This window comes from Pan paniscus, chromosome 1 (assembly GCF_029289425.2).
Source record: "Pan paniscus chromosome 1, NHGRI_mPanPan1-v2.0_pri, whole genome shotgun sequence".
Lineage (NCBI taxonomy): Eukaryota > Metazoa > Chordata > Mammalia > Primates > Hominidae > Pan > Pan paniscus.
The window spans coordinates 139,277,963-139,289,768 of NC_073249.2; the positions used below are offsets into that span (position 1 = coordinate 139,277,963).

General features: G+C 37.2%; 1 long non-coding RNA gene across 1 annotated transcript in view; it reads left to right on the forward strand.

Moving 5' to 3' along the window:
* Positions 1-7,150, forward strand: part of LOC103784402 (uncharacterized) — an 837,516-nt gene extending 830,366 nt beyond the window's left edge. Inside the window, exon 8 of the long non-coding RNA XR_010110850.1 lies at positions 4,349-7,150. This is a non-coding gene — a long non-coding RNA (uncharacterized LOC103784402). The remainder of the gene's footprint in view (positions 1-4,348) is intronic.
* Positions 7,151-11,806: the final 4,656 nt, after the last annotated feature.

Consider the following 11,806-nt stretch of genomic DNA (forward strand, 5'->3'; position numbering starts at 1 on the left):
ATTCAATTCATTTAACATATATAAGAATATTTAGATTTTTTGTTTCTTATTTTATTAGTTTAGAAAACCTGTGTTTTTCTAGAAATTTATCTATTTCACTTAAGTTTTCCAGTTTCTTAGCATAAAGTTGTTCACATTATGCTCTTAGTATTCTGTCAGTGTCTTGAATCTGTAGTGATGTCCCATTTGTCAGTTCTAATATTGGTAATCTGTATCACTCTCTTCTTGATCAATCTATCAGTTTAAAAGTCTTTTCAGGGAACAAACTTTTGGCCTTGTTGATTTTATTTTCTTGTAAATTTGGTTTTTATATTATTATTCTCTACTTTATCTTTAGTGGTTTTTTCTACTTTTGTTGGTTTTCATTTGTTGTGAGTTCTTCCCCATATTTCTTGATATCAATTCTCACATTCTTGATATTCAGCCTTTCTTCTTTTAGCGTGTATGCATTTAAGGCTATAGTTTCCCCTTAATCACAGCCTCAGCAAATTCCTAAAAAATTTGATATGTTATATTTTATTATCATTTGGTTAAAATTTTTTTCCAATTTTCTTAGTGACTGCTTATTTTCTGCATAAATTATTTATAAATGTGTTGCTTGATTTCCAAACATTTGGATTTTTTATATTTGTTTATTAATTTATAGCTTCATTCCACTGAGAACAGAGAACATACTCTGACTGATCTCAGTTTTCCAAAATTTGAGACTTAATCAATGATCCAGGATATGGTCAATTTTGGTAAATATCCCACATGCACTTGAAAATAATGTGTATTGTTAGGTTCAGATATTTTATGTATTTATTGACTTTTATCTGCTTTGTTTACAAGTTAGTAAGAGAAGTGTTATAGTTTCTCACTGTTATTACAGATATGTCTATTTCTACTTTTTTCTGTCTATTTTTGACTTGTGTATTTTGACACTATGTTGCTAGGTGGTACAAACTTAAAATTATTATCTGCATCTAGTTATTCAAAGCCTTTTATCATTTTGAAATGTCACTGCTTATCTCTCAAAATGCTCCTTTATCTGATATTAGTATAAATACAGCAGCTTTTGGGGGGTTAGGATTTGCATTATTCCTGTGTCCATCCTTTTACTGTCAAATTTTCTGTGTACCTATGTTTAAGATGTATCTCATGTAAGCAACACATAGTTGGGTTTTGTTTTTTCATCCAATTTGACAATCATTGTTTTTCAATTGGAGTATGTGGTCTATTGACATTAAATGTAATTACTGATATTTGTAGTTTCATAGCTATAACGTTACTACTTGTTTTCTATTTGTTCCTTCTGCTTTGTATACGTTTTTCTTTTCTTTTTGCCTTCTTTTAAATTAATTAATTATTTTAAATCATTCCATTTTCTTTTTGTTGGTTTGTTAGTATTTTATTATTATTATTATTTATTTATTTATTTATTTATTTTTGAGATGGAGTCTCGCTTTGTTGCCCAGGCTGGAGTGAAATGGCACGATCTTGGCTCACTGCACGCTCCACCTCCTGGGTTCACAACATTCTCCTGCCTCAGACTCCCGAGTAGCTAGGACTACAGGTGCCCACCACCACGCCAGCTAATTTTTTGTATTTTTTTTTTTTTTAAGTAGAGACAGGGTTCCACCATGTTAGCCAGGATGGTCTCAATCTCCTGACCTCATGATCCACCCAACTTGGCCTCCCAAAGTGCTGGGATTACAGGCATGAGCCACCATGCCTGGCTGTATTTTATTATTTTTAATGATTACCCTAGAGATTAAAGTATGCATCGTTATTTTATTATGGTCCAACATATAAATAAATTCATGTTTTTACTCCTTCCCAAGTAATACTGATGTTACCAACATGTTGATTCCCTTTGCCCTTTCTACCTTTTGTGTATTTGCTGGGCATTCTAGTTCTATATATTTTGGGTACTACACAGGACATTAGTGCAATTAGTTTTCACAGTAAATATTCATTTTTATTTACCCTTATTATTTAACACTGGCCAATGACTGGCTGGCTGGCTTGTTCTTTCCTTCTTTTTTTGTTTATTTCTTTGCTTCTCTCTTTTCTTTGCTTATTTGTTTCTTTCTTTCTCTCTGACATTAAACTTTCTTATAGTTAGGTTGGTTTGCTACTAGAAAAGTTGGCAAATAAACCATTTATACAACTGATTGGAGTTTGAGAAAAATTTGGCTCATGTGGACTGAGACAAGGTGACCAAACAGAAAGTCTGAAAACTTCAGTTTGATAGTGAGCTTACTACCGTCTGGCTATAGAACATTGGACGAGTTACTCAACTTGTCTATCTTTAAAGTGAGGGAATAGGATTTTATAGAAAGTTGATTCTTATTTTAGTTTTTTGTAATACTAAGACATTTTTTCTTTGCCAGGACTATTCTAAAAGACTGTTCTATTATGTCATACTGTTTCTTTTTTTAAAATTATTAATTTATTTAAATTATAAATTTATTTATATTAACCTGTAAATTTAATTTTATTGAATTGTTTTGAATCCAATTATAGACACAACTATAACAACAAGAGCTTTTTGTTACTGCCACTAAAATCTAAAAGTTAAACAAATTCCAATATTTCAATTTTTCTACAAATTGTCATATGAAAAGTATATTGTCAGTTAAATATAACATTTTCAAAGACTATTAAAAATTTTGCTGCTTTCTTGATTATCTGTGATTCTTATTTCTAATGCTGAACAAATACATATACACACACACACGGATATAAAGGCACATTTTCTGTGGTATGTTATTTTATGTTTCCAATTATCTCAAGGGATATAATGAAATTCTCAAGAATTTATTTTAATTCACTTTAATTTAAGAAATAAATATTCCCCATACCATTTTGGGTGCTGGGTGTAAAAATAACAGAAAATAATTGGTATTAAGTTAAACAATCTCTAAGAGGTTGGAAATAAAATTTAAAGGACAAATAAAACTTCTTATTTCTTGTAATATAATAGGAATTCAGCAAATGTTGAATAAATGAATGAATGCCAACTACGAATAAAAGGGAATTAAACTTTGTAGAATCATTTGAACAGGAATATAATTGAGAGTGACTGACGCTGCAACTTGGCAATATCTGGGGAAATCAGAATTATTTTATTTATTTCTTTAAACTGAAAAGAAGCATTAACAGAATGGGCCAGCATTTTTGTCATCACAAGCCAGTGGTATAATCGTAATTAGTAGCTGCCAGCAATATTCCACTGCAACCAATGCAGCCATGTAGAAATCAATACTTATCTAGAGAAACCCAAGGAAAGGCATGCCCTTGCCTGCTTTAAATACTGTTTCCTCTTATTTCCTTACTTTATCTTATCTTGAAAATTTTGTGCTCAAATCTATTCATAATGTTTGACTTGTTAAAGTTAGACATTATTACTTACAAAGTCAAAAGCAATCTATATTGTCTACAGTCCATAGTCCAAAACTAACTCACCCAGAGTTTTGTTTAACTCAAGCACGAGGAAAATTTTCTATTTTCCAACAAGTTCTCCAAAATAACATGCTTATTTTTTTCTTGAAAATATATTTCAAATGCTCATTCCTCTTCCTAGTTCTAAAGGCTGCTCTCTCATAGCCTATTAAAAAGTTTTACCTCTCCTAGAATTTACAGTAGAAGGGTAAGGAAAAAGCAGCACTGATTTCAGCAATCAAGAGGGGACAGAGGGGACAAGCCTCGTCCTCACAGAGCAAGTCTGGAGTCCTTCTGGATGGATCCTCAGCACGTTCACAGCCTTCTAAATAGTGCTTCATATTTACTTAATCCTTGAAAAACAGAAACAATATATGTTCATGGTATAACATTTCAACAAATATATAGGGTGTACAAACAAGAAAAATTAAAGGTACCCATCATTTTGCTACACAGTTATTTTATTCTGTAGAGCATTTATTTCATGCTGAATCGAGGCAACATTTTATGTATGGCCTGTACTCTGCTTTTTTGTATTTTATTTTATAGATGTTCTAAAATTAGTAGTTTCCCTATTGATAAAAATTTAGGCTATTTCTGGTTTTTTAATATCTTAAATAATTTTAGATGTACATCCTTGTTTACGAATCTTTATGTTCATAACTGCTTCCTTATAATGAACTACTGGCCATAGAATTATGTGTACCTTTGGCATAGCATTTTATAGCTCTAGATAAAGTTTACAAATCACCAAGATCACAATTTTTTGCACTACATGTAAGTGATGTACAAGAATAGCAATTTTTCAATAACTGTAGCAAAATTGAACATTATAGTTTTCTTTGTTCCTTGCTAATTTTTACAAGGATAAATGTATCTGTCAGTTTCATATTTATTTTTCACAACTTCTTATTTGAAACAGGCAAGTTCAGCTGTATTGTGGAAAAAAGGATTTAAGCAAAGATTGAACCTGGTGAAATGCAGATAGCTGGTCCACTTGAGGACATTCCATTTCTTCGCTTCTCCAATGGAGCAGGTGTCTGCACGCAGCTCACATGCTTATATGTATGGTGGCATTGCCTACTCTCTACCCAGTTGTCCCACCAACTCCCTACACTCTACACCACTGAAACCTGTGCAAACAAGATCAAGCTACTGATCATCTTCTGAACAATGAATTCTTTTCTGACAGGGAAGGATTGTTCTGCAACTCATGTGGAGCACCAAGGGTGCTGGAGACTCAGGTCCATAGAACCCAGCTTTACCATACGGATGTGCATCATAACACTGTATCATGATAATGCAAGACTAAACACCGGACTTGATGCCCAGGGCAATGATGCTGTGTTTATCAAACAATAAAACTATTATCTTAAAAATCTGTGTAACTTGAAACCATCCTAGATGATTCAATACCTCAAGGCTTTCAAGAGAACAAACATTGTGAACAATGGCTTGACTTTCTTATGAAGAGAATTAATTAAATTGTAAACCAATTTTTACGCACCCTGATGATTTTTTGTGTTGTTTCCTGAGCCGAGTATCCTTGAGAAATTCAACAGTGATAAGTAAAATTGCATTGTAACTGATCAGGATTTGTTCAACATTCAGTGTTTATTGACCAGAAGCAGTTAAAGTGTTTGGGTAAGGAATATAGACTCAGACCAGACTGCCCTAGCTCCAACCCAGCTTCTCCACTTAATAGCTATGAAGTTGAGCAATTTAGTGAACCTCTCAGTGCTTCAGTTTTCTCTATAAAATGGGGGATAATTTGAATCTATCTGCAGATGCTACGTGGGTTAAAGAAGAGCATATGGGCTTATAACAATGCCTGAAACATAGCAAGTGCTCTATAGATGGTATCCATTAATGTAAGGCCTCCATAGAACAGACATTTGACTCAATATAGCAATATATTAAATATATTCATAAAAATTAAACATGGTGACTAACTTCAACTAATTTCCATCATAGTGGGGACAACAAAACATGTATTTAAAACCCACACATTATTTAAGGACCAGATTAAATGCATCAAAATCTTCATTAATTCCATGTTATTCAATGTAATCTTTCCCACAGCAACTTAAATGTACTTCTCTTTAACATGTTCTACCAAGTTTTATAATTAATTATGTACATGTCTATTCTTTCCTACCAGATTCTGATATGCTTGAGACAGATTCACTTCATCCTCTTTCTGCATGCCTGGTAAAATGACTGGCACATAGTAAATGCTCAATAAATGTTTGATAAATGAATGAATAACAATATAAGGCATTATATGGTGACGAAAGCATCACACAAAAGCATCACAACTGAAGCACAATTAAGCACCATAAACATTAGCCTTCATCTCCTGCCATGACAGCTGAAGAGATCCAGAGAGATCCACTCCTGATGTGCATTCGTAGGGCAAGTTTTACAAAAAACATGGCACGGGAGGAGGTTCTTAAATGTTTAAACACAGCACTCAGTCTTATAGAGGCTCTGCTTCTTTAATCGGCCCTTTCTAATCTTCTCTCCTCATTGTGAAATTCGGGAAATATGTTTCTTTACATGCCTCCTCAAATTTACAGAACTGGCCCAAGCATTGATTTTCTAGACATAATTCACTCCCATTGCAGATGTCCTAGGAAATGGAGAGCTCTATGACAGAAGTACACATCATGTGTCCAAAGCAACTTCATAATGGTTTCTGGGTTGTTAAAACAGGAGGAAACCATTGCCTTTTAGAGGAAAGCTACAGTAAATGTCACCATATGAATAAACATTGCAGTGACATGCTTAAGCCTGGTTTTACTTGTTATGATTATGTTGTCTGACTCTTACCACCAGAAGTGTTTCCCTCATATTTTCCTTCACATTAACATTTACGATGGAGGGGCAGCATTCCCCTTTGCTCACATTGGCCAAAATGAGTCCCTTTACACCCAGCAATATTTCAACAGTCACAGACCAGTGAGAGACCAGCATAAACCCAGCTTGCTATAGGCCTCAGCATGTTCCACCAGCTTTACTCCAGCCAACAAAACTGCCATTTGGAATCCATCTGCTGCATTTCACGGACCTAAATTCTGACCTAGTAGGTAGTCACTGAACTCGAACTGAGCAGAAAGGGCCAGAGGTTCTAAAGGGAAACATTCTTCAGCGCCACTACATGTGCCCTAAGACATGAAACACCTAAGACAGCACCTTGAGGCATATTTCTCAGTGCAGAAGTAGCAGAAAACAGAACATGACTCCCCACCCCTTCTTTATATTCCAATGAGATTTGCTAGTTCAACCAGAGCTGCAGTACAAAAGCACTTGTGGTTCATGTTATATTAATAGTGTGGCCTGATTATCAAAAACCATTACTCTTGGTTATCTTGCAGCGGCTGTACAGAGCTGCTATAAGTCAGAGTGACTGCCCACACAGTGTTTGCTCCATGCTTATGATAACAGTATTCTTAATGCAAAAGTGCATTTGTAAAATTATTGCCTTTTAAAGATCAGATTTGTTATAAATGAGATGTGATCACACAATTGCTTTTCTCTGTATAAAAAAATTAAATACATAAATTAAATGTCAGTGTCTCCATTGTCGTGGCTTCCTACGGGTCAGTTTACTTGTGGTCAAACTCTGAGGTATGGCTTTCAAAGCAGATGCGTTGTTAGCTGAATCCTGGCCAGAGGCACAAGCAGTTGCTTTTCTTCTCCTTTCTTTGATGTTGTCTTCTGTAGTTCTGATTGCGGCCTTGTGGATCCAACCCTTTTTTATGCTTGTCGAGGGGGGCTTTGTTTGGTTTAGTTTTGTTTTTTAAACCAGTAATGATAATGGATCGGAAACCATGCCATTTCCCTATAGATTCAAATCATTGTTTCCGGTTCTTTGCAGAACTCCATGTGGCTCAGAGTGGCTGCATTCAGAGCGCCTTAATGCTAATGCCACCGTGGTTGACTTTTTAATGTAGCCCTCCCTCGCTGGGACACTTTTTCACAAGCTTGGGTTTTGTGTGGAGAAGAGACAAAGACAGGAAGGAAAGCAACACTAATAAAGTAAAAGAACTCAGCTTTAATGCTCACTAATCTCCTCCTCTAGGTTATATGTGTCATTATACATGTTACACCGACCGGGAGTCTGAGAGCTATGGCTTTACTTGTGCAACGCAAGGGACTCTACTGCCGTGCATCTTCCAACACTCTCAAGTTCCTTTACAAACAAAAATATAAGGGGAAAATATACAGGACTCTCTCCCTTCTTCTGCTTTTCCTGTTTGAACAGCATCGTAGAATCCGTGATTGTTATAGACAGTTAAGCTTTTCAGACCTAATTCATTAAAAAAAATATTCATGACAAGTTGTTTGAAATGTGGTCCCTTAAGCTTTTTCTGTCTTTTAGAAACTGTTTCATATCGCTATCTAAGAAGAAAAGCCAGCGAAGATTTACATTTTAATTTAGTTAACCAAATAGTTCAGACTGTGTTCTCCAAAGACAAAGACTGGTCTGTAAGTGGGCCGGATTTTCCTGTATTTTATTGCTGTAATTTGCATGAGAAACACCAGATCCTGTATAATTGTTGCTTTGTTGTTGTGATACGAGTAGCTGTTTCCAATGTCAATAATTATAACTTGAAATGAAATTTAGTAGCAGTTAGGGGGTGGGGAGTGGAGGCGACTGCCAGCCAGTCAGAATTTCACATCAAACTAACCACAGTCTAGCCTTCTAAATGTGATGCGTGCAGCGACCAGGCTTCCAACAAAACTCCACACAAAGTAAACAGAATGAGCAAGTCACTTGAGCCTCCCCACACTATACATCTCGTGTTATGCCATTTTGTTTGGTGTCTAATGAAGAACTAGCATGTTTTATATATGATGGCTGCTAATTGCTTCATTAGCCATGCAAATCATAAAGGCAAACTGTGTCTTATCATAAAATCAGTAACTAGGCCATTCAAAAGCGAGGCTCAGGGAAGCATTATTATGTCCGTGCTTCTTTCGCGCCTGCATTCTTTTTTTTTTTTTTTATGACTTTGTATTAAGTTGTAGCATTTTCCGTGTGGTCATTTGTTCCTTTAGATTAGTCTTCAGTTAAGATAAGCATGTAATGGATGAAGCAGCGAGGGACTGTGTCGAGATTGCTGCTGCGGCGGCGGCTCTTGGCCCAGCGATGTGAGCTGATCCACCCACCACTTTGCCCCAGATGCTCTCAACTTATCTGAGAGGGAGGACGTTATGAAGAGAGACTGCAAAATCTTGGGTCTGCCCTTATAGCTATGTGCCTGCCTCGGCTCTTTGTCAACATGGGGGAGATTCAGTTGCTAAGACCCACTGCTGCACGGTCTTTTAAAGGTAACACGAAACCAGCAGAGTGGAAAAAGAAAATGAAAGTGGAAGCAGGATAGAGAACGGAACACCTTCTAAGACCCCCTGGCTGCATGGGGTGTCCTGACGGACAGTTATCTCTTCATTACTGGAAATTTGGGCCCTCCTGAGCTCCTTATTCCAGATAATTAACACCTTAGTGTTGACTAAGGCTATGTCCCACATTTTCCTGATAATCAACTCATAGCTAATAAGGCATTTTGTTGTCCTTATTGTTTTTCTCATCAGAGGAAGGAGAAAAGTTCAATGAAGGAATCTTTTTAAAAACCCATACATTCATAACAAAATTAAAATCTTATAGTTTTCATTAAATCACCCAACCCAAGTACTACAGGCATATCACTGGAAGACCAAGGAATCTTTTACAGTGAATATAATTCCAGGCTAACTAGCAGAGGTAGTGTCAAGGCAACAAAGAAATTCTGCCTGTGCACTAATTCCTCACCGCAGCTGTTGGGGTGTTAGATTAGGAGGCTGTACACCTTTCCCAGGAATATTAAAGCAGACTGTCTAACCGCCTGTGTTTGTCCTCGTAGCCTCATTCTTGCTGCTAGCAGAGCATGTCCCAACTGTTGTCAATTTATCAATGTAACGTGCACTGGTGGGCACAGTGTGAGCAGCCATTAGGACAGGTGCCTCTATCCATCACAGCCAGTCACTTATTCCACCTTGTCAAGGAAACTAAATGGAGCTTTTGGAGAAATGTAAACAACTCTCTAATGGACAATCAAAGCACCACTTTCTGAAGCAAACAAGAGGAAGAAATCTGACAAGACATTTTTAAGGGGGGGGGTGATACTATTTAAGTGTTTTTTAAAAGAATTTTTAATGGTCATGGTTTTAAAACACTGGGGTGAAGTGGGCTTGAGGGGAAGTAAATAGGAGAAGTAAAACAGCTAAAGCAAAGCCCTTCTGTGGCCAAAGATTGAGAAATGAGGATTATGACTTGGTGAGGTAACTGAGTGGAGGGACCATTGACTATTCTGGGGAAGATGCACAAAATTGCCAACAAAGTTAACTTAATTAAGAAAAAGAAGAAGAAGAAGGAAAAGGAATCCTAATAGAAACGGAAGGCTTGTAGTTAATCATTTTTTTATTGATATGTTTTTAAAGTTCCAAATGTACATGAGGAGGACAGAAAAACACTATTTAAATATTTGCTCCCCAAGACCACCCTTCATGGCACAAGCCTAACTTAACAGATGGCTTTTTCACTGTGTCCCAGAACACAGAAAAGTCAGCTTTGTCAAACCAGGAGGAGAAGCAAATTCTTCCGAAAATGGCCTGACTTTAACCCCCTGCTCGGGGCCATTCTTAGATGATGAGCATCGCACTGCTGGGATGCTGCTGAGGGGAGGAGAAAACCTCCAAAATAGCCATTTCCAGCATGGGCATTCAGGACTGCACCTTGAATGTCACTGTGAAGTGACGAGGTAGCCAGGGCACACCGTGGAGCGCAGGTGTTCCTGGCATGGCAAGCCCGGTGCTTTTAAGCAGATGGACAGCGCCACACTGTGCCAGCTGAAGCTTCTGGGTAGTCTTCCAGGGACGCTTTGTGGTTATCCATTCTGGAGGCAACAAAGACTGGAGCTGCCAATAGCTGCATCATGGGGGAGGAGAGCTGGCCAATCTCAGAGCTGAACACGAATAAAGAGAAAAGAGATGCTCTAGGAAGAGGTTGCCTTCTGGGAATCAGGTAGCAGCGAGGGGTCAAGAGGTCACTGCAACTTTGCCAGCTGTCATGTCTGGGAATAAATAAGGAGCATGAATTGGGACTGTTGAAATTGACCCTGACACTCTTTTATAAGAGAATACCTGCCTGAGTCAACTTGGACTCCTCTGTTGGGTGTCAGCTACTTTGTCCTCATCAGTGTCCCTAATTTAGGGTTACCCTGGGACATAGGGGTCAATATCTTATTCAGATAAGGTAAGAGCTGGATCTTATCAGCTTTCTAGAGCAATATGACCTCAGTTCTCTAATCAAGTCTTCCTAATAGTCAGGACCCATAGGTAACAAACACCCCATTGGGAAGAATTTGTATCTTTGTTTCCGGTCAGGTGAGCTATTCTTCAAACCCGTGCAGTCCATGACAACTTTCTGTGATAATGGAAACGTTCTCTGCAATGTTCAGTATGGTAACTAGCCAAATCTGGCTTTTGAGTAAGCTGTAATGCGGCTAGCAGGACTGCAACACAAATATTTAAGTTTTATTTAGTTTTAACTGATTCACATTTGAATTTAAACAGTCCCAAGTAGCTAGTGGCTACTAGTGAAAAACGTAGCTCTAGACCCATTTCCTGAAAAAAATGTAACACTGTATGAATCTGACCATATATAAATCTTACCAAATAAAGATCTGGGAGTGTGCTGTCCAATATGGCTGTCTGCACTTGGTTATTTAAATTTAAATTAATTATAACTCAATGTAATTAAAGATTTAGTTTCTTGGTCTCACTAGCCACATTTCCAATGTTCAATGGCCACATGTGGCTAGTGGACACAGTATTAGAAAAGCACAGATACAGAATATTCTTATCACACCAAGTCCTATTGGATGCAGGTGCTCTCAAAGAAAAGACACCAATGCAAAGAGCAATCAAACCACTAGAAAAGTCACCTAATTCAACAAAATATGTACTGTGTATTGTTGAAATTAGAAGTGAGACACAAAAGTATTTATAGAGTTTATTTGAGCAAACAGCAATTCATGAATCAGAAAGCACCAAACCAAAAGAAGTCTTTACAGGTTCCTTGAGCTCCGTGAAAAGAGCACAAGGGTCAAGCTTTCAAAAGGCAAATGCAGAAGCAAGACAAAGACAATATCTGATTAGTTACACTGTACAGTTGTATTATTTGTTTTTTATTTTATTTTATTTTATTTTATTTTTTTGAGATGGAGTCTTGTTCTGTCGCCCAGGCTGGAGTGCAGTGGCACGATCTCGGCTCACTGCAAGCTCTACCTCCCGGGTTCACGCCATTCTCCTGCCTCAGCCTCTCGAGTAGCAGGGA